Source organism: Anomaloglossus baeobatrachus, chromosome 4, assembly GCF_048569485.1.
Source record: "Anomaloglossus baeobatrachus isolate aAnoBae1 chromosome 4, aAnoBae1.hap1, whole genome shotgun sequence".
Classification (NCBI taxonomy): domain Eukaryota; kingdom Metazoa; phylum Chordata; class Amphibia; order Anura; family Aromobatidae; genus Anomaloglossus; species Anomaloglossus baeobatrachus.
Genome location: NC_134356.1, coordinates 627,095,304 through 627,117,825, shown reverse-complemented (window position 1 = coordinate 627,117,825; position 22,522 = coordinate 627,095,304). Strand labels below are relative to the sequence as shown.

The following is a 22,522-nucleotide window of genomic DNA, read 5'->3' as shown; positions in this document are numbered from 1 at the left end:
CTCGATCAGTTGGCCGGGGCTCAGTACCTGACCATCATGGATCTGAGCCGGGGATATTGGCAGATCCCCCTGACTCGCAAGGCCAGGGAACGCTCTGCCTTTATTACCCCATTTGGACTGTACGAGTCCACGGTGATGCCATTCGGGATGAGGAATGCCCCTGCCACTTTCCAGCGGATGGTCAACACCCTGCTCAAGGGACTTGAAGGGTACGCGGCCGCGTACCTGGATGACATTGCCGTCTTCAGTCCCACCTGGGAAGATCACCTAGAGCATCTAGCACAGGTGCTCAGGCGGATCCACCAGGCAGGTTTGGCCATCAAGCCGGGAAAGTGTCAGCTGGCCATGAGCGAGGTCCAGTACCTCGGTCACCGGGTAGGCGGGAGAACACTGAAGCCCGAGCCTGAGAAAGTGGAGGCCATTGCGTCCTGGCCCACCCCCAGGACCAAGAAGCAGGTGATGTCCTTCTTGGGGACCGCTGGGTACTATAGGAGGTTTGTTCCATGCTATAGTAGCCTGGCAAAGCCCTTGACGGACCTCACCAAGAAGAAGCTGCCCTCTGCAGTCGATTGGACAATGGACTGCGAGACAGCCTTCCGGGCCCTAAAGGTCCAGCCCGCCCGTGCTACAGGCAGCCGACTTCACGCGGCCGTTTGTAGTACAGACCGACGCCAGTGACTTCGGCCTCGGTGCGGTGCTCAGCCAGGTGGACTCTGCGAGCCAAGAGCACCCAGTCTTGTATCTGAGCAGGAAGCTGTTACCAAGGGAAGTGGCCTATTCCACGATGGAAAAGGAGTGCCTGGCCATAGTGTGGGCCCTGCAGCGTCTGCAACCCTATCTATACGGGCGCCACTTCATCGTGGAGACGGACCACAATCCCCTCAGCTGGTTACACACTGTCTCCGGGACGAATGGCAGGTTGTTGCGATGGAGCCTGGCGCTCCAGCAATACAACTTCACCATTCGACACAAAAGGGGCCGTGACCACGGTAACGCAGACGGGCTGTCCCGACAAGGAGAGGTCGCGGACGGGCGCACGGGGGAACACCGGAGTGTGCTGCCCCCTAGCGCCCTCAAAAGGGGGGAGGTGTGAGGTAAATCCGGAGATATGACGATAAATCATGATATTCAAGTTATGTCAGGAAGCCCTCTCCTGGTGTAACCCCCCCTTTCCTTCACACAACTCCTTCAATCAGAAAATTTACCACAGGGATAAACGGTTTGTTTAGCAGATAGGTGTCAAAGGAACTGGTCTGTGTTCCACTTACACCTCCAACAGCCATCTCCTGTGATATGGAGATTAGATGATGTGGGAACAATGGACACAGGATGACTCCCTGCCGTGACCCTGTGGTAGGGGCTGTTATCTAATTAGCAAGCTTGGAAGTATCCAGACAGAACGACTCCAGGAAAATATGGTTCATATCTCGCAAGCCATATTTCCGATAAATATGGCAACCATAAAAATGGTGTCTCTGCATGCGGACGATGCTGGCACACCTTTTTTATGGGAGTAGGACATTGGGAAGTACCCCAGGCGTGATATCAGCCAATGGGGAACTAGTAGACAAGTCATGAGTCCTCTCGTTCTGTAGCTAAATTCATAACTGTCACAATGAGAGCGTTGGCGTCCGCCTACGACGCTCCCAGGCAAAGTTATGGCCCATATTCCATGTTGTGGATATTGTCCATAACTCCAGCCAGGGGTGGAGCAGTGCTCCCTCTGAGGTCACTAAGGTAGGAGGGGACCTGGATTTGCCCAGGTTGATAACCCTACTTCGGCCATTTTCCAGTGTTCTTTCGCCGGGGGTCACGTGTAGGAAACATCTGTGGGAAGGATCCTAGAAACCTGGTCTACAGCGCCCCCCTGTGGCCAGACGCACAAGGTAACTGCTGGAACTGTGTATGCCTGTTTGTAAACCATGCTTTGATTGTAACTGTACTCTGACATATGTATATTCTGTAGATCTCCTATTGTATATATTGTAGTTTCTAGTGTGCTTTAGGCTGATTAAATTATATAATTAATCTTGGGCTGTTCTGTTATCTCGATCTTGAATCCCACGTCCGTCTGTTCGGCTAATAGTTACCGTGAAGCGGTTGGTGGCAGCGAGTTGTGCCAAGGATTATTGTGGGGAGGCCAGTGAGATTCGGGGAGGTTTTATATATTCCGCCCGCGGAGGTCGGGGGAATATATACCCTACTCTCACCGGGGACCCTTCAATAATCGGCATAAGTAGTATAGCGGCCTCCTTGCTTATTGTCGGGCAATTCCATAATTGGCCTGACTATAAGAGGGGCGCTAGAGAGCGCGTCACGTGCTCTGTCTGTCGGTCGGGAGGTATAAAGGAGGGGTGACCCCCCACTTGTTACCCCCCGATTCTGACGTACTGGTAGCCAGCGCGGGGGATTTCTGAGTGACCCCCCCCGGTGGTTCGTGACAATATCTATATATATAATTGCCTTATTCTGTCTGTCTGTCTGTCTGTCATGCTTCAAAATTGTGTCCTTCCGGTGACATTGTGTCCTTACGGTGACACAAAGCTGATTGGCCGCTGGGCTCGCCATGGCCCCGCCCCCCCACATGGATTGGCCTCTCGCCCCGGCTCTCTGCAGGCCCCGCCCCCCTCACACAATGCACGCTCGCTCTGGCCCAACTGACACGGAGCTCCGATTACCAGGTGAGTACACACACACATCACACTCACTCTCACACACACCTCACACACACCTCACACATCACAACATCCTGGGATATCGCTTGCTTCTACACCGGCTCCGTCAGGATCCCAGCAGCGCCAGACATAACCTTGCGATGCTGGGATCTTGACGGAGGCCGTGAAAGCTGGTAACCATTATACACATCGGGTAACTAAGGTCCCTTAGTTACCCGATGTGTATCATAGTTACCAGTGTACACCGGCTCCCACTCACTCTCACACACACCTCACACACACATCACATCGCATCCACACATCAAGGTCCTGCAGCGGCGGAAAATACAGACACATAACAGCACACACATACACACATCAGATCACACTCACCCTCACACACACCTCACACACACATCACATCGCATCCACATACTCACAACATCCTGGGATATCGCTTGCTTCTCGGCGGCGATACTGTGCTGTGAGCTTCCAGGACCTGACGGAGGATCACATGGCCAGAAGCATGTGATATCTCCGGATGTTGTGAGTATCAGCGCGTATGTGCGATTACGTCAGTGTCTGTGTGTGTGAGTGTATGCGATCGGGTGTGTGTGAGTGTATGCGATCGGGTGTCTGTGAGTGTATGCGATCGGTTGTGTGTGTGAGTGTATGCGATCGGTTGTGTGTGTGAGTGTATGCGATCGGGTGTGTGTGAGTGTATGCGATCGGGTGTGTGTGAGTGTATGCGATCGGGTGTGTGTGTGAGTGTATGCGATCGGGTGTGGGTGAGTGTATGCCATCGGTTGTGTGTGTGAGTGTATGCGATCGGGTGTGGGTGAGTGTCGGCAGAGAAGCACGGCGTGCTGGAGGAGGCTGGGAGCAGAGAGGCTGATCTTGGGGAAGGCTGGGAGGGAGAGGCTGATGCTGGGGGAGACTGGGAGGGGAAGGCTAATGCTGAAGGAGGCTGGGAGGAGAGAGGCTGAACCTGGGGAAGGCTGGGAAGGGGAGGCTGATGCTGAGGGAGGCTGGAAGGAGAGAGGCTGAGGCTGGGAGGAGAGAGGCTGATGCTGGGGAAGGCTGGAAGGAGAGAGGCTGAGGCTGGGAGGAGAGAGGCTGATGCTGGGGAAGGCTGATGCTGAGGGAGGCTGGGAGGGGAAAGCTGATGCTGGGGAAGGCTGGGAGGACGGAGGCTGGGAGGAGAGAGGCTGATCCTGGGGAAGGCTGGGAGAGGGAGGCTGATGCTGGGGGAGGCTGGAAGGAGAGAGGGTGATGCTGGGAGAGGCTGGAAGGAGAGAGGCTGATGCTGGGGGAGGCTGATGCTGGGGAAGGCTGGGAGGACGGAGGCTGGGAGGAGAGAGGCTGATCCTGGGGAAGGCTGGGAGAGGGAGGCTGATGCTGGAGGAGGCTGGAAGGAGAGAGGCTGATGCTGGGGGAGGCTAGAAGGAGAGAGGCTGATGCTGGGGGAGGCTAGAAGGAGAGAGGCTGATGCTGCGGGCAGAGAGGCTGATGCTGCGGGCAGAGAGGCTGATGCTGGTGCAGCATGGGGAATGGAGCACGATGGGGGGTGCGCAGCATGGGGGATGGAGCACGATGGGGAGTGCGCAGCATGGGGGATGGAGCACGTTTGGGAGTGCGCAGCATGGCGGATGGACCACGTTTGGGAGTGTGCAGCATGGAGGATGGAGCACGTTTGGCAGTGCGCAGCATGGCGGATGGACCACGTTTGGGAGTGAGCAGCATGGCGGATGGAGCACGTTTGGGAGTGCGCAGCATGGCGGATGGAGCACGTTTGGGACTGCGCAGCATGGCGGATGGAGCACGTTTGGGAGTGCGCAGCATGGCGGATGGACCACGTTTGGGAGTGCGCAGCATAGCGGATGGACCACGTTTGGGAGTGCGCAGCATGGCGGATGGACCACGTTTGGGAGTGCGCAGCATGGCGGATGGACCACGTTTGGGAGTGCGCAGCATGACGGATGGAGCACGTTTGGGAGTGCGCAGCATGGCGGATGGAGCATGTTTGGGAATGCGCAGCATGCCGGATGGTGCACGATGGGGAGTGCGCAGTATGGCGGATGGAGCAAGTTTAGGAGTGCGCAGTATGGCGGATGGAGCACGTTTGGGAGTGCGCAGCATGGCGGATGGAGCACGTTTGGGAGTGTGCAGCTTAACGGATGGACCACGTTTGGGAGTGCGCAGCATGGCGGATGGAGCACGTTTGGGAGTGCGCAGCATGGCGGAAGGAGCACGTTTGGGAGTGCGCAGCATGGCGGGTGGAGCACGTTTGGGAGTGCGCAGCATGGCGGATGGAGCATGATGGGGGTGCGCAGCATGGCGGATGGAGCACGTTTGGGAGTGCGCAGCATGGCGGATGGAGCGCGTTTGGGAGTGCGCAGCATGGGGGATGCAGCACGATGGGGAGTGCGCAGTATGGCGGATGGAGCACGTTTGGGAGTGCGCAGCATGGCGGATGGACCACGTTTGGGAGTGCGCAGCATGGCGGATGCAGCACGTTTGGGAATGCGCAGCATGGGGGATGCAGCACGATGGGGAGTGCGCTGCATGGGGGATGGAGCACGATGGGGGGTGCGCAGCATGGGGGATGGAGCACGATGGAAGGTGCACACCTCCCCCCAACACACACACACACACGCGCACTGCACAACACACACACACTGGGAACCACAAACAACGCCCTACACAGACACCCACACACACAGACAACGCTGCACACACACAACACCCAACACACAAACACCGCAGCACACACAAATATACGCACATACCGCACAACACACACATTGCTCAAAACATACCTCCCCCCAAAACACACCACACACACACAAACCGCACAACACACACACACACACACACAACGCTACAGACACACAGCGCTCCACAAACAACGCAACACACGCAACACACATACAACACCGCTCTCACCCCCCGCCACACCCAGAACATGTACAGCGCCCTACACAAACACTTGGTAACTACACACAACAACATCTATATATATATATAACAAAAATCATACATGAACTACACAATACGTAAATTCTAGAATACCCGATGCGTAGAATCGGGCCACCTTCTAGTATATATATATATATATATATATATATATATATATATATAGGTTAAAAGACTGTTTTGTGGACTTGTCCTTGTGTTATGCTGCCACCTGCTGTCAAAACAGAGAACAGCGGGCAAAAAGCCCCTGCTGCTCCGAGTGACTTGGTACAGTCCTGGACAGGAGGAGGGGGGAGTCTACACGTGGCTGTTTGGAGAAAGTGTGTGTGCTCGGCTGTGCTGAAAGATAGAAGGCCGCAGTCTGCCCTGCTGAACGAGGTCCAAGTACCTGAGAGTGCTGCGTGGCGTCTCCCCAAGACACAGATCCAAAGAGGCTGGATGTGGAGCGAGGAGCCAGACAGCACGGGCAAGTTACAGATCCGGGACAAAGACTAAACTTTAAAGGTGTCTGCCGGCGGAATACGGGCTCCAACGGTGACGAGGTATCCCACGCTAAAACCGGCAGTTAAGTGTGCACACTACTTTTAGTTAGGGACAGCTAGGAAAAGACTCTGCACTGTGTTTCACGAGTAAAGTAACAAGGACTCAGCGTTTTTGCTTAATAAGGATACTGTGTTTTGCTTTTGGAGGACAATCTGAGGATTTGCAGCCTTGACAAACTGGTTAAAGTATTTGTATGTATATTACATTATATTTACTGCTGTGCACCTTCCCGATTCTCTCCCCCTCCTTTCCCGCGCTTTTCCCCCACTTGTGTCGTGGAATACGTTATTAAATTTGCATTGGTTAATCCCCGTTGTTCCGTGCAGTCCTTGTGATCCCGTCACCTGCTGGTTATCACATTTGGCGTAGTCGGCAGGATACGCAGGCTGGTACGGAACAATGGACGGACAGGGGGATGTTGCTGATGGAGGTGTTCTAATACAACCTAATGGGGGAATACCAGCAAGGCAACTGTTCCTGGGGGCTATGCTGACCCATATACCAAAATTTACTGACAACAATGTACCTCTCCATGACTGGGCGCAGAGAGTGAGGGGGATGTTGAGAGTAGCAGGAGTGACTGCAGAAAATCAAGGGGAGATACTGTTGATTGCCCTTGAAGGCCATGCTCAAGAGACTGTTTTATTGTGCCCTGAGAGTGAACGAAAGACGTTAGAGCAGTTGGTGAAGATTCTTGAGAGAGTGTATGGCGGGAAACCAGAAGCAAGTGATTTACAGGCGCAACTGTTCTACAGGCTGCAGGGTGAAGAAGAAGGTCTGCCACAGTATGCAAATGTACTCCAGAGAATAATGAGACAAATGCTTACAGCAGAACCAGAGCTAGCACAAACCCCGGTTACGCTGACCTACCCTATGAGATCAATTCCTCCGTGGGTTACATAACCCCAAGATCAAAGGTGCCCTCCGTGAACGGCTCAGGGAAGAAAAAAAACTAACTTTCCAGGAAATATTGGAAGAAGCAGTCTCCCGTGCACAAACTGAGAATTGCGACCCGCAGAACACCTGGGGAGAAGTTTGAACGCATATGGTAGTCCCAGGTGAGAGAAACCGAGAACCGAGCCAGCTTGAGGCTAAAGTGGATCAGTTACAAGAGACTGTTACTGCTCTACAAGAACATGCAAGCCCCGGCGTCAGAAGTAAGAATGACAGCCCGCGGCCAAATACCCGCACGCATAACTATCGAGAAGAGGGGGGACAGATCGAGCAGAGATGATCGAGACCCGCTGGAGAGTACCAGTGTTGGAACTGTGGAAATCGGAACCATTTCTTCCGACAGTGTCCGGAGAGGAAGACGTCTCAAGAAAGACTGCCATTAAACTAGTGCCTCCCTCCATGGGTGGGCACATGGCGGGGAGACCAACTGAGCTTAGAGAAAACAAACGCCCTGAAGATATAGCAGCCAGTACGCCAATGATCACGGCCGAATTTGAAGGGAAAGAAGTAAGATGCCTGATGGATACTGGGTCCCAAGTGACCACCATGCCAGAACAGTTCTTCTATCAACATTTTGGACAAACTGTATCCATTGACAAAGGGACACATCAAACTGAAGGCTGCAAACAATCTTCCCATTCCGGTTGTAGGGGTCGTGTGGATGAACATACGTGCCTGTGGCCAGAACGTAGGCAAAAAAGGGATTGTGTTAACGGAGGGCCGGTACGACAGAGAGGTATCGGCTATTGTGTGCATGAACGTCCTAAAAGAATTAGACCAGTTGCTCTTCAACAAGGAGGGCTGTGATTACTGGAAGACGATTGTTGCTAACAGGCCCGCCCAAAAGGTCTTCCAACACCTTATCCGTGCCCGAGGACTGTGGAGGAATGATGGGAGCCGCTACCCGGTGGGGAAGGTTTGAGTCCCAAGACAGACAACAATTACGCTACCTCCAAATCGTGAGACAGTCCTCACCTTGCCAGTCGGGGCCCACCGTACACTCGAGGGGATGGAGGTGTTAGTGGAGCCTAACCGTGGTGAAGAGAACGGAGACGAACCATCGGTGGCTCGCACTTTAGCAACAGTAAGAAATGGAAGAGTCCCTTTCCGTTGCGTGAACACCGGTGAACAGGCATACACCTTGACCTCGGGAGTTGTTCTGGCCCATGTCTACCTGGCGCCTGAAGAGGTGGCGACCGCAGAATTGATGGAATTGCAGCCCATGGCTGGGGAAGCCTGGACTTTGGCTGTTTCTATGGAAGGAAAAGAGAAACCCACTGATCAATGGAACAGTCTTAGGGCAGATGGTGGTGGACCTGAGCCCCTTTGCTTCGGAGCAAGCCCAAGCTATAGAAGACTTTATTTGGGAGAATCAAGCCACGTTCTCCCGTCACTGAGAAGATTTAGGCTGTACTGACAAGATTCAGAACGAAATACCCACGGGAGATGCCCCACCGATCAGGAAAAGGTACAGACAACTACCCCCAAAATACTACCAAGAGGTGAAAGAGCTTTTGGCGCAGATGCTGAAGAGTGGGATGATAAGAGAAAGTCAGAGTCCATGGGCTGCCCCAATCGTGCTGGTCAAGAAAAAGGATGGGTCTACCCGCTTCTGTGTTGACTACCGCAAGCTTAATGGATGCACGGTTTGTGATTCCTACCCTCTGCCACGGATAGAGGAGTCCCTGTCGGCGCTGGAAAAGGCACGTTACTTTTCCTCCCTCGATCTAGCCAGCGGATATTGGCAGGTCCCTGTGGGAGAGAAAGACAAGGCCAAGACCGCATTTATTGTACCCATGGGACTCTTCGAGTTCAATCGCATGCCGTTTGGACTAAATATTGCCCCAGGGAACTTTTCAGCGCCTCATGGAGAGTTGCCTTGGAGACATGAACTTCGAGGCCACATTGATTTATCTGGACGACATTGCAGTGTATTCTGCAACCTTCGAGAAATATGTAGAAAACCTGGGCCAAGTGTTTCAGCGGTTATGGGTCCAAGGACTTAAACTGAAACCAAAAAAATGCCGGATCTTTCAGGAAGATATTGAATATCTCGGACACAAGGTGTCGGAAGCTGGCGTACAGCCATCCGATGGGAAAGTGAGAGCAGTGCTACAATGGCCCACACCCGGCACAGTGTGGGAGGTTCGAGCTTTCCTGGGACTAGCCGGATATTACCGTCGCTTTATCAAAGATTTCGCGAAGGAAGCGGAACCTTTGCATGAATTGTTCCGAGGGACTGCGAAAGGACCAAAAGCACAGAAGATTTGCTGGAGACTAAGACAAGCAGAAGCCTTACACCGATTGAAAGAGGCCTTGGTTAGCGCCCCTGTGCTTACCTATGCAGGCTATAACCTCCCCTTTCAGTTGTATATAGACGCGAGCATCTACGGCCTGGGTGCAGTACTGGCCCAGGTACAGAACGGTACTGAACGGGTGATTGCATATGGAAGTCGGACGTTGTGAGAAGCCAAGCGCAACCCCGAGAATTACAGTTCCTATCGGCTGGAGTTACTGGCACTAGTATGGGCAATAACCGAAAGGTTCTCGGAATATCTCACGGGAGCTCAGATTGAAGTCTATACGGAGTAATAACCCCCTGGCTCACATCTCCACCGCCAAACTGGGAGCAATGGAACAGAGGTGGCTGGCACGACTCTCCAGATACAATTATCATGTGCAGTACCGTTCCAAGCATGAAAATCAGAATGCGGATTCTCTTTCTCATGTTACCACCGAAGCTCCAGTGGGGGAAAGAGATGAACAGTTAGAGGAAGACGAAATTCCGGACTTCAGTAAATTCACCGCTCAAGTGGTAGAGGCTCGTATGCTGGAAATTACGTCGGGCACGACATCACGCCTGCTTGGCCAAACCAGAGAGGAATGGGTGAAAATCCAGTCATCTGACCCAGAACTGCTTCAAGTGAAAGAGTGGGTGATCCAGCAGTGCAAGCCTAGAAAGGAAATACGGGCCACGCTGTCGCACGCGGCCCTCCAGATTCTCAACTAGTGGGATAAGCTATCGGTGCAAGAAAGGATGCTGTATCGGAAGGTGCACCTAGCTACAGAGTTGGAAGTACGGTGGCAAGTAGTGATACCCCAGAAGATGGCAGTACCATTGGCCCGAGAGGCGCATGAGAAGGGAGCCCATTTCGGACCGGACAAAACTTACCAGTGGTTGCAAAGAATAGTATACTGTCCTCAGATGCTTCGGGCAGTAGAGAAGGCCTGTAAACTGTGTCGTTTCTGCGAGTTAAGTAAGGCTCCCCCACAGCGAGCACCAGTACAGACTATTGTAACCAAAGAGCCGTTGGAAGTACTCATGATCAATTATCTGAAGATTGGCCACTCCCACCGGGGCTATCAGTTCTGCCTTGTCCACAGATCACTTCTCCAAATTTGCGGTGGTGACGCCCACCAGAGATCAAATGGCTGAATCAGCTTCTCGAGCCATCAGTGATGACTTTATCCGGGTGTACGGCTGCCCCAAAAGAATACATTCCGGCCAGGGGGCTTGCTTTCAGGGCAGTGTCATGAGAGAGCTGTAAAGGATTTACAGAATGCAAAAGTCAAGGACTACGCCTTATCATCCACAGGGCAACGGAGCCTGCGAGAGATTTAACCGGACCCTCCCACAAATGCTGCGCACATTGGAGGATGATCGTAAGAATCACTGGCACGGCTATCTCGCAGAACTCGTGTGGGCGTACAATGATCGTGTCCACTCCACCACTGGGTACACCCCATACGTGCTACTGTTCGGAAGAGCCGGAAGAGGCATTGAAGAGCTAAACCTGGCTCCCCCCGAGATCAGTGAAAGTCAGAGCGTAGGTTCCTGGGTTGACTGTCACCGTCGACGGCTGGAAACTATTCATCGAATTGTCACCAAGCAGATGCAAGAAAAGACACACCCACAGCGGAAACCTGTGTGTGAAGCCCCGTTCTTGCCAGGAGACCGAGTACTAGTTGCAGAGAAACACCCGAGACACAAGTTGAGTGAGCGCTGGAAAACAGAGCCGTACATTGTGATCAGAAGAATCTCGCCCCATGGATCAGTATACGAAGTGAGAAGTGAGCGAAGAGGCGGCACCCTCATCCTGCATCGTAATATGCTGAGGCCCTGCTATTCAGAAGACAGGACCAGACAAAGTACCTCGGAGACGGTGCCCGTGCCCGTTCCTGTTACCTTCGAAGAGGGCTCTGACGATGAAGAATGGTGGCGGGCCCCGACCAACCCAGCAGACTGGGAGAGATCCACACCCCCATCCGTTCAAGACACAGGTGCCACCCCTGCGGAGCATGAGTCACCAATCTCCTGAGATGGGGACGAGAATACTGTACTCCCTGATACGGCGCCGACGTCTGGTGAGTTAGCCGTAGTGCCACGCCGGACTGAGCGGGCTAATGCTGCTATTCCCCCTGATCGGTACTTGGCAGATTAATTTGTGTGTTCTGTCACTGAATCTTGTTTTACGACATTGGCTCCCAAGCAATAGGTTGTGAAGCAGGGCAGGAGTTGCCACCGTGTGCCCCTGTACAGAGTGCCTCAGGAGAGTATCGGCCGGGACGGCCGAGGTTAAAGAGGGGGGAATGTAAAACCTGTTAACATTTATATATATATAGGTTAAAAGACTGTTTTGTGGACTTGTCCTTGTGTTATGCTGCCACCTGCTGTCAAAACAGAGAACAGCGGGCAAAAAGCACCTGCTGCTCCGAGTGACTTGGTACAGTCCTGGACAGGAGGAGGGGGGAGTCTACGTGTGGCTGTTTGGAGAAAGTGTGTGTGCTCGGCTGTGCTGAAAGATAGAAGGCCGCAGTCTGCCCTGCTGAACGAGGTCCAAGTACCTGAGAGTGCTGCGTGGTGTCTCCCCAAGACACAGATCCAAAGAGGCTGGATGTGGAGCGAGGAGCCAGACAGCACGGGCAAGTTACAGATCCGGGACAAAGACTAAACTTTAAAGGTGTCTGCTGGCGGAATACGGGCCCCAACGGTGACGAGGTATCCCACGCTAAAACCGGCAGTTAAGTGTGCACACTACTTATAGTTAGGGACAGCTAGGAAAAGACTCTGCACTGTGTTTCATAGTATCATAGTATCATAGTTTTTAAGGTTGAAGGGAGACTCTAAGTCCATCTAGTTCAACCCGTAGCCTAACATGTTGATCCAGAGGAAGGCAAAAAAACCCCAATGTGGCAAACAAGTTCCAATGGGGAAAAAATTTCCTTCCTGACTCCACATCCGGCAATCAGACTAGTTCCCTGGATCAATACCCTGTCATAAAATCTAATATACATAACTGGTAATATTAAATTTTTCAAGAAAGGCATCCAGGCTCTGCTTAAATGTTAGTAGTGAATCACTCATTACAACATCATGCGGCAGAGAGTTCCATAGTCTCACTGCTCGTACAGTAAAGAATCCTCGTCTGTGATTATGATTAAACCTTCTTTCCTCAAGACGTAGCGGATGCCCCCGTGTTCCAGTCACAGGCCTAGGTGTAAAAAGATCTTTGGAAAGGTCTCTGTACTGTCCCCTCATATATTTATACATTGTGATTAGATCCCCCTAAGCCTTCGTTTTTCCAAACTAAATAACCCCAAGTTTAATAACCTGTCTTGGTATTGCAGCCCACCCATTCCTCTAATAATCTTGGTGGCTCTTCTCTGCACCCTCTCCAGTTCAGCTATGTCCTTCTTATATATCGGTGACCAGAATTGTACACAGTATTCTAAGTGCGGTCGCACTAGTGACTTGTACAGAGGTAGAACTATATTTTTTTCATGAACACTTATACCTCTTTTAATACATCCCATTATTTTATTAGCCCTGGCAGCAGCTGCCTGACACTGTCCACTAAAGTGAAGTTTACCATCCACCCATACACCCAAGTCTTTTTCTGTGTCTGTTTTACCCAGTGTTCTACAATTAAGTACATAATCATAAATGTTATTTCCTCTACCCAAGTGCATGACCTTACATTTATCTACATTAAACTTCAATTGCCACTTCTCAGCCCAATCCTCCAATTTACATAAATCTCCCTGTAATATAAAATTATCCTCCTCTGTATTGATTACCCTGCAGAGTTTCGTGTCATCTGCAAATATTGAAATTCTACTCCGCATGCCCCCAACAAGGTCATTTATAAATATGTTGAAAAGAAGCGGGCCCAATACTGACCCCTGTGGTACCCCACTATGAACTGAGACCCAGTCCGAGTACGTACCATTAATAACCACCCTTTGTTTCCTATCACTGAGCCAGTTTTTAACCCAGTTACACATATTTTCCCCTATCCCCATTATTCTCATTTTATGTACCAACCTTTTGTGTGGCACCGTATCAAAAGCTTTTGAAAAGTCCATATACACAACATCCACTGCATTTCCCTGGTCCAGGCTTGAACTTACCTCTTCATAGAAGCTGATCAAATTAGTTTGACAGGATCGATCCCTCATAAACCCATGTTGATACTCTGTCATAAGGTTATTTTTCTTGAGATACTCCAGTATAGCATCTCTCAAGAAACCCTCAAGGATTTTACCAACCGTAGAGGTTAAACTTACCGGCCTATAATTTCCCGGCTCAGTTTTTGTCCCCTTTTTGAATATTGGCACCACATTTGCTATGCGCCAGTCCTGCGGTACCGACCCTGTTATTAAGGAATCTGAGAAGGTTAAAAATAATGGTCTATCTATCACAGAACTCAATTCCTGTAGTACTCTGGGGTGTATGCCATCCGGGCCCGGAGATTTGTCAACCTTAGTGATTTCGAGGCGGCGGCGTACTTCCTGCTGGGTTAAGCAGGTAATATTCAAGGGTGAATTTATGGTATCACTGGTCATGTCATCTGCCATGGCATTTTCTTGTATAAAAACCGTAGAAAAAAAGTCATTCAGCAGGTTGGCTTTACCTTCATCCCCTTCCACCATTTCACCAAGACTATTTTTAAGGGGGCCAACACTATCGCTTTTCAGTTTTTTACTGTTTATGTAGTTAAAGAATATTTTAGGATTATTTTTACTTTCTCTCGCAATGAGTCTCTCTGTCTCAAACTTAGCTAACTTAATTTGCTTTTTACATATTTTATTTAATTTTCTATAATTAAATAATGCCTCGTCACTACCTACCCTCTTTAATTCTTTTAAGGCTTTCTGTTTTTCTTTTATTGCTTCCCTTACAGCTCTATTTAGCCATAGGGGTTTCCTCCTATTTCTAGCATGTTTGTTCCCATAGGGTATATTTTCTGCACAAGCCCTATTCAGGATGCTCATAAAAGTCTCCCATTTGCTTTGTGTACTTTTATTACTTAGTACATCATCCCAGTTTATTGCACTAAGATCATCTCTCAACCGTTTAAAATTTGCTTTCCTGAAGTTTAGTGTCCTTGTAGCCCTTCTACTATACATCTTACTAAAGAATACATGAAAACTTATTATTTTGTGATCACTGTTCCCCAAGTAACCCCCAACTTGTATATTTGTATACAACTTGTATATGCGGTCTGGCCTATTGGTTAGTACAAGGTCTAGTAGTGCTCCCCCTCTTGTGGGGTCCTGTACCATTTGTGAAAGGTAATTATCTTTCATTGTTATCAAAAATCTATTTCCTTTGCTGGAACTGCAAGTTTCTGTTCCCCAATTTATATCAGGATAGTTAAAGTCCCCCATAATAATTACCTCTCCGAGACTCGTTGCTTTATCAATTTGCTTTATGAGGAGATTCTCTACCTCTTCCATAATATTCGGCGTCTTATAACACACCCCTATCAGTATTTTATTATTCATTCTCCCCCCCCTTATCTCCACCCATAGGGACTCTACATTCTCAGTACCCTCACATATGTTGTCACGCAGGATGGGTTTTAAGGATGATTTTACATATAGACACACACCTCCCCCTCGCTTATTTGTACGGTCATTCCTGAATAGGCTATAACCCTGTAAATTAACTGCCCAGTCATAGCTCTCATCCAGCCATGTCTCTGATATCCCCACTATATCATAATTTTCTTCCAACAATATTAATTCTAATTCCTCCACCTTATTTGTGAGGCTTCGGGCATTAGTGTACATGCACGTTACGTATGACTCTGTACCTATATTCCTGCTTACTGTATTGACTGTCCTAACCCTACCCCAATACCACCCCCAATTTCATTACTTGTGCCCTGGTCACTATCTGCACTACATTCCCCTTCTATAAAGTGAATAAACTCGCCTCCCATTCCTAGTTTAAACACTCCTCCAACCTTCTAGCCATTTTCTGCCCCAGCAGAGCTGCACCCTCCCCATTAAGATGCAGCCCATCCCTAGCATAGAATCTGTAGCCAACTGAAAAGTCGGCCCAATTCTCCAGGAACCCAAAACCCTCTTTCCTACACCAATTCCTGAGCCACCTGTTAACTTCCCTGATCTCTCTTTGCCTCTCTGGTGTGGCTCGTGGCACAGGTAGTATTTCCGAAAATACCACCTTTGAGGTCCATGCTTTAAGCTTACAACCTAATTCCCTGAAATCATCTTTAAGGACCTTCCACCTACCTCTAACTTTGTCATTTGTGCCAATGTGTACAATGACCGCTGGGTCCTCCCCAGCCCCTCCCAGTAATCTGTCAACCCGATCAGCGATGTGCCGAACTCGAGCGCCAGGAAGACAACACACTGTTCGGCGATCCCTGTCTTTGTGACAGATTGCCCTATCTGTCCCCCTAATAATTGAGTCCCCCACTACCAGTACCTGTCTTGCCTGCCCTGCACTCCTATTCCCCCCCTTACTGGAGCAGACACTCCTCTGGCATTCAGAGGTCATGCCTTGCTGCAGCAATGCTACCCCTGTAATGACATCCCCCTCATCTGCCAAGTTTGCAAACCTATTGGGGTGTGTCAGTTCAGGACTAGCCTTCCTAGCACTTTTCCCTTTACCCCCCTTTCTAACTGTCACCCAGCTACCTACCTCACCGTCCTGCCGCTCCCTACTACGATCCTCCCCCACATCTGACCCAGCAAGCTGCTGCTCAGTAAGCAGCAGACTCCTTTCCATATTGCTAATGCATCTCAGAGTTGCCAGCTGCTCATTTAGATCCAGTATCTGGTCTTCCAAACGTGCAACTTGCGCACATCTCGAACAACAGTATGCAACCTCGAACGGCTTTTCAAGGACTGCATACATGAGACAAGATGTACACTGGATCGCATTAGCAATAGTGGAGAACATTTTCTAATGGGGATAGCACTAAACAAATGTTAAGTAATTAAACAACTAAATACAAACAATTCTACTCACACTTACTTTTGCTCACACTTTGCTCACTCACGCTCACAATGAAGAAGACAGGCTAAAATTCAGAAGGCTTTCAGAAGTCTTCCTTCCGGCTGTAACGGCCAAAACCCGGTTCTCCTTGAGCTCGCGGTGACTCTTCACTTATCCCAGAAGGCACTGGGAATATGCAAATTATCCTCGCAAGACTCCTTCCCTGGCTTTCAGAAGTCTTCCTTCCGGCTGTAACGGCCAAAACCCGGTTCTCCTTGAGCTCGCGGTGACTCTTCACTTATCCCAAAAGGCACTGGGAATATGCAAATTATCCTCGCAAGACTCCTTCCCTGGCTTTTCACGAGTAAAGTAACAAGCACTTAGCGTTTTTGCTTAATAAGGATACTGTGTTTTGCTTTTGGAGGACAATCTGAGGCTTTGCAGCCTTGACAAACTAGTTAAAGTATTTGTATGTATATTACATTATATTTACTGCTGTGCACCTTCCCGCTTCTCTCCCCCTCCTTTCCCGCGCTTTCCCCCACTTGTGTCGTGTAATACGTTATTACATTTGCATTGGTTAATCCCCGTGGTTCCGTGCAGTCCTTGCGTATCCTGTCACCTGCTGGTTATCACATTAGTGACAGCCACCAATCAGCGTGGTGTGGCGCCCTGGGCAAGCCAGGTCGTCACAGATACTACACCAACACACCCCACACCCCGGCTAGGCACACCGAAGTCAAACAAAATCCTTGTTGCCTCCCTCCAGGGGCTGATGTCCACACCAGGGGGTGGGCCAGGCGGTTGGTCCCACCCACCGAGGAGTTCACAGTCCTGGAGGCAGGAAAAGGAAGGCAGTTTAGTTTTGGAGTTGGAGAGTGAAGTGGTAGAGGAGCAACTGACTGACCGTGTCCGGGTGTGTGGCCCGGACGGTACAGCAAGGGTGGCAGACAGTGGTGACCGTCTGCAGGAGAGGCTAATTGGAGCGAACCGTAAGGACTGTGGACGGGTGGTGGCCCGACGGTACCGGATCGGGGAGCAAAGAGAAGCCAGCACCATTCGGCATGGCTTACGGACCCCGACCAGGCTTGGAGTCTCCGTAAAACCAGTCAAATCCGTTAGCGAAGGGAACCTCCGGGGTTTCCCAGCAGTCAAGACCCGATTGAAGGCAACAGCTCAAACCGTGAAGGGAAACACAGTCACCGCCAAGGCTACAGTTCCCAGGGCCAAAGCCTGCGGGCAAAAGGGGCTCCCTCAGCATCCATCCAAGCTGGGGAGCAGGTTACCGGTGGGAAGCCATCAGTACCAAAACATTCTACAGGTGCAGGGAAAGGCAGTCACCATCAACCTACCGGGAGCAGAAACCACCGCAGCCGTCAGTGGGCCCCGTCCATCCAGCCGTGTGTTTTACCAAGGACTTTGCCTTCGTCATTGGCTGAGTGAGTACTACCGTGCCGTGCGGCACAGCGCCGCCCCGACGACCCTGCACCTCACCAGGGCCCGTAACCCACCTGCCATCCCTAACCCTCACTGGGCCCAGGGACAACCAACCCCCTACCCACGGAGGGGAGAACCAACATCCAAGCTGCTCCCAGTCATCGCTCCCGGGATCCCCGTCCAGAGCAGTGGTGGTGTCACAACCTCACCACAACCGTGGGTGGCGTCACGGACAATCAAACCCCCAAAACCAATCCCCTTTTCACTCACGGGCGAGGAGCGCCACTCGAGGCCCCGCATCCGGCCCGCCGCTCGAGCCACCGAGCAGCGAGCAAGCAAGCCACAGCAGCGCCGGACCCGAGCAGTGGGTGAGCGCAGCGTCCCCGCCCGCGACAGTGGCACAGCCACATGGCCAGAATGAGCTGGATGAGAGACAAGCGGGGGAGGTGAGTTAGGCTGCTGCTGGCTTCCCCATATTAAAATACTTCTAATGTGTCTGTATTTGAGCATGTATGATGTGTATATGTCGCGGGCGGAGGAGGTGACACTGCGCTCTCCCACTGCTCGGGTCCGGCTGCGGCTGCTGCGGCTGCTGCTGCTCGGTGGTGGCTCGAGCGGTGGGCCGGATCCCGGGGACTCGAGCGGCGTTCCTCGCCCGTGAGTGAAAAGGGGGTTGATTATGGGGATTGGATATTGTCTGTGACGCCACCCACAGTTGTGGTGAGATTGGTGATACCACCGCTGCTCTAGACGGGGATCCCGGGAGCGATGACAGGAAGCAGCCTGGATGTTGTTTCTCCCCTCCGTGGGTAGGGGGTTGGTTGTCCCGGGGCCTGGTGATGGGGTAGGTAGGGATGGATGGCAGGCGGGTTGCGGGGCCTGGAGAGGTGCAGGGTCGCAGGGGCAGCGCTGTGCCGCACGGCACGGTGGTACTCACTCAGCCAATGATGAAGACACAGTTCTCGGTAAAACACACGGCTGGATGGACGGGTCCCACAGACGGCTGCGGTGTTTCTGCTCCCGGCAGGTTGATGGTGACTGCCTTTCCCTGCACCTGTATAGTGTTTAGTTCCGATGGGTTCCCATAGGTAACCCGATCCCCAGCTTGGATATGGGCTGGAGGAGCCCCTTTTGCCCGCAGGCTCTGGCCCTGGGAACGTTAGCCTTGGCGGTGGCTGTGTTTCCCCCTCTTGGTTGGACTGTTGCCTTCTGTCAGGACTTGGCTGCTGGGAAACCCAGGAGGTTCCCTTCGCTAACGGATTCAACAAATTCACGGCGACTCCTAGCCTTGTCAGGGTCCGTAAACCCCTGCCGGGTGGTGCTGGCTTCTCTTTGCGTACCGGTCCAGTACCGCCGGGCCACCGCCCATCCACGGTCCTCACGGTCTGCTCCAATCGGCCTCTCCTGCAGACGGTCACCACCGTCTGCCAACCTTGCTGCTCCGTCCGGGCCACACACCCGGACCAACTTCAGTCTGCTCTTTTGCTACTTCCCTCCTCTCACTTTCTCCTCCAAACTCAAACTGACTCTTTTCCCGCCTCCAGGACTGTGAACTCCTCGGTGGGCGGAGACCAACCGCCTGGCTCCACCCCCTGGTGTGGACATCAGCCCCTGGAGGAAGGCAACAAGGGTTTTTGTCTGACTTTGGTGTGCCTGACCGGGAGTGTGGGGTGTGTTGGTGTTGTGCTCTGTGGCCCCTGGCTTGTCCAGGGCGCCACATATATATGACTGTGTATAGATTTACAGTGCCTACAAGTAGTATTCAACCCCCTGCAGATTTAGCAGGTTTGATAAGATGCAAATAAGTTAGAGCCTGCAAACTTCAAACAAGGGCAGGATTTATTAACAGATGCATAAATCTTACAAACCAACAAGTTATGTTGCTCAGTTAAATTTTAATAAATTTTCAACATAAAAGTGTGGGTCAATTATTATTCAACCCCTAGGTTTAATATTTTGTGGAATAACCCTTGTTTGCAATTACAGCTAATAATCGTCTTTTATAAGACATGATCAGGTCGGCACAGGTCTCTGGAGTTATCTTGGCCCACTCCTCCATGCAGATCTTCTCCAAGTTATCTAGGTTCTTTGGGTGTCTCATGTGGACTTTAATCTTGAGCTCCTTCCACAAGTTTTCAATTGGGTTAAGGTCAGGAGACTGACTAGGCCACTGCAACACCTTCAATTTTTCCCTCTTGAACCAGGCCTTGGTTTTCTTGGCTGTGTGCTTTGGGTCGTTGTCTTGTTGGAAGATGAAATGACAACCCATCTTAAGATCCTTGATGGAGGAGCGGAGGTTCTTGGCCAAAATCTCCAGGTAGGCCGTGCTATCCATCTTCCCATGGATGCGGACCAGATGGCCAGGCCCCTTGGCTGAGAAACAGCCCCACAGCATGATGCTTCCACCACCATGCTTGACTATAGGGATGGTATTCTTGGGGTCGTATGCAGTGCCATCCAGTCTCCAAACGTCACGTGTGTGGTTGGCACCAAAGATCTCGATCTTGGTCTCATCAGACCAGAGAACCTTGAACCAGTCTGTCTCAGAGTCCTCCAAGTGATCATGAGCAAACTGTAGACGAGCCTTGACATGACGCTTTGAAAGTACAGGTACCTTACGGGCTCGTCTGGAACGGGGACCATTGCGGTGGAGTACGTTACTTATGGTATTGACTGAAACCAATGTCCCCACTGCCATGAGATCTTCCCGGAGCTCCTTTCTTGTTGTCCTTGGGTTAGCCTTGACTCTTCGGACAAGCCTGGCCTCGGCACGGGAGGAAACTTTCAAAGGCTGTCCAGGCCGTGGAAGGCTAACAGTAGTTCCATAAGCCTTCCACTTCCGGATGATGCTCCCAACAGTGGAGACAGGTAGGCCCAACTCCTTGGAAAGGGTTTTGTACCCCTTGCCAGCCTTGTGACCCTCCACGATCTTGTCTCTGATGGCCTTGGAATGCTCCTTTGTCTTTCCCATGTTGACCATGTATGAGTGCTGTTCACAAGTTTGGGGAGGGTCTTAATTAGTCAGAAAAGGCTGGAAAAAGAGATAATTAATCCAAACATCTGAAGCTCATTGTTCTTTGTGCCTGAAATACTTCTTAATACTTTAGGGGAACCAAACAGAATTCTGGTGGATTGAGGGGTTGAATAATAAATGACCCTCTGAATAAACTTTTCTCAATTTTAAAAAAAAAATAAAAAAGAAATAACATTCTTTTTTGCTGCAGTGCATTTCACACTTCCAGGCTGATCTACAGTCCAAATGTCACAATGCCAAGTTAATTCCGAATGTGTAAACCTGCTAAATCTGCAGGGGGTTGAATACTACTTGTAGGCACTGTATGTCTATATGTGTTTTTCTGAATTGCTCTTTAAATATGTATATGTATGTATGCCTGTATGTGTATGTATCTGTGTATGTGCATGTCTGCGTGTGGATGGGACCCACTGAGACCCTTTCGCCCGGGGCCACAAAAACCTGGAGCCGCCCCTGGGTGGAGGGATTTACTAGATAATAACCAGTAGTGAGTATTTAGGTTTCTGAAGAGGTTAATGTTGATATCCTTTATTTGTGATGGTCTAGGGTGGGCACATAGGTTGAAACTCAGACCAGTCAGACAGTGGCTGTTTATGTGGCCTCACTTTATTCAAGTTTCTTGAGTTTTCCTTCAAGTTGAATGGAGAGCCATGCCTGCTGCAGCTGCTGATCACCCTGCCGCATACAAAGCTCCAGAAGTCCTACTGATCACCAAATGAGACCCCTCCTTGAAGTAGCACTCTACTTATTAATACTGTAGTTCTGATTTTTTTAGCACATATATACGCTTCAATTTTTTTTATTTCTCTTTTCAGTTTCCAACATCATGGGCGATTTGTCAAAATTAAAAGATAAAGGTAATGTACACCCTTAATATCCTTCCCTGCTTCACAGAAATAGGGGAATATATCAGCTTCAATTGTAAGAGAAGATATTCATAGCTCCATCATACTAAGGTGCAGCATCGGACTGGCCCAGTAGGACACCGGACGATGCTCCAGTGGGCTCCAGGTCCTCGGTGGGCGCCCAAATAGGACATAAGGGGGTCCACTGATAACTAGCAAGTGACATCAGCACGCGGTACATGACAGTGATGTTATTGCCATGCGTTGCGAGATGATGTCAGATGAAGACCTCTGATTGGCCATTTTAATAAATAAGATGAATTTTAAATGGCGCTCGGCAAAGAATGCAGTCTGGTAAGAAGAATCTTTTTTTCTTTTCAGTAGATGGGTTTGGATGAAGGAATATCGGGGCCCAGGATGGGGGAATATAGGGGCCCGGGATAGGGAAACATAGGGGCCTGGTATGGGTGACATAGGGGCCAAACATGGAGGAACATAGGGGTCCAGGAGGGAGTAACATAGGGGCCCAGAATGTAGGACATTATTACAGAAAGGGGACCACGATGGGGATATCTTATTGACCTTGAATACAGCGCTACATAATATGTATGTCTTTCCTCAGTGTGGCCATATAAATCTGAAAATAAGGAGCATTGATAGTGTAATACTAACAGATCAGTGAGGTAAATCAGGAAAAATACACTCACCTGAAATGGTTGTGACAGTCACAACCACTAATACGCATGAGATAATGGCGTCTGCTGCAGCCCCACGTGGATGTGCATACAAAGTGGAAAGGATAGGGGGTTAATGCCGCGCATCAGCCAAA

The 22,522-nt window shown here is 50.7% G+C and overlaps 1 long non-coding RNA gene across 1 annotated transcript in view; it reads left to right on the top strand.

The window, feature by feature from the left end:
* LOC142301939 (uncharacterized) overlaps window positions 1-21,705 on the top strand; it is a 90,773-nt gene extending 69,068 nt beyond the window's left edge. The window contains exon 5 of the long non-coding RNA XR_012752911.1: window positions 21,664-21,705. This is a non-coding gene — a long non-coding RNA (uncharacterized LOC142301939). The remainder of the gene's footprint in view (window positions 1-21,663) is intronic.
* The last annotated feature ends 817 nt before the right edge of the window (window positions 21,706-22,522 follow it).